This window comes from Alligator sinensis, unplaced genomic scaffold (assembly GCF_000455745.1).
Source record: "Alligator sinensis unplaced genomic scaffold, ASM45574v1 scaffold1223_1, whole genome shotgun sequence".
Classification (NCBI taxonomy): domain Eukaryota; kingdom Metazoa; phylum Chordata; order Crocodylia; family Alligatoridae; genus Alligator; species Alligator sinensis.
Genome location: NW_005842062.1, coordinates 970,816 through 971,991, shown reverse-complemented (window position 1 = coordinate 971,991; position 1,176 = coordinate 970,816).

Below are 1,176 nucleotides of genomic sequence, written 5' to 3'. Positions count from 1 at the left end.
CTGTGCCCGGGGGGGGGGGGGTCAGGCCAACTCTCAGGATCTCAATATTGCGCTGTTAAACAGGAGGGTGTGACACAATTATGCATATACAAAACAACACAGCTTGGGTAACTGCCATTTGGGGATGTAAAACAACATAGGATTTGCCCTTAAACACATACTTGCTCCCACACACACACACACACACACAGTGGCAGCAGGAGTTAGAGAGGCTTGGTGCAGGGGCTGAAGTCCACTGAACTCCAGGAGGAGAGAGAGAGACAGAGAGAGAGAGGGAGTTCAAATTGTAGGAGGAGGTGTGCAGGTAATATCTACCTATCCAGGCTGGAATTGGGTCCTTGTCCAGGAGATGTTGTCCAGAGGGGGGTCACCGGCAGGGACTCTGGGTGGATAGGTGGTGTGGCACGGTGTTGGTCCAGATGGAGAGGTTGTCCCACTGGGTCTGTCTTCACTGCCCCTTTTTATAGGGGCAGACCTTGAGTGACCCTAGTGACAGGAGGCATGCCCAGGCAAGGGTCAGCCCCTGGTGTACTGAGCATGTGTGCTCCATGCAAAGATGTGCAGTTTCAGGTGTCTGTAATGGTGAGAGTTGCTGGTTCTGCAGGATCTTTTGTCTTTCAAATGCTGGTCTTGTCTCTGTTCCTGGGTGAGGTCCGTGGTTCCTGGATGAATCAATGCGAGGTGATGGCCCAGTTTGACATGACTTTGGTTCACTTACAAACACAGGCCTAAACCATACACTATCCATATGAAACAATAAAAATCAATATGAAAATGATAATAATACAATATACAACAGTAAGAATCAATACAAACCTAATAATAATACAATATAAAACAGTGGATTTCCAAAACCAAAAACTTGCTACCAAAATAAAAATGTTTAAAGCTTATGCTAAGTCTGAGCTCACTTATACTTATCTATAGGGAATAGAGAGGGAGAGAAAAGGTCAGAAATGGTTGGAGAAGGGGAGGGAATGCATTTTCAAATAAATAATAAAAAAGAGGGAAAAACTGGGGTTTTGCTACATAAAAGAAAAACTGAGTGTTTTGCTACAGCCACAATAAGCTCAGCACATGCCAAGAAGAGGGAACACATTAGTTTGACCTGGCTCTGCAGCGTCTGTATACATTAGGCATTTTGCAAGGGGGGGGGGGGGGGGGGGGGCCTTTTTT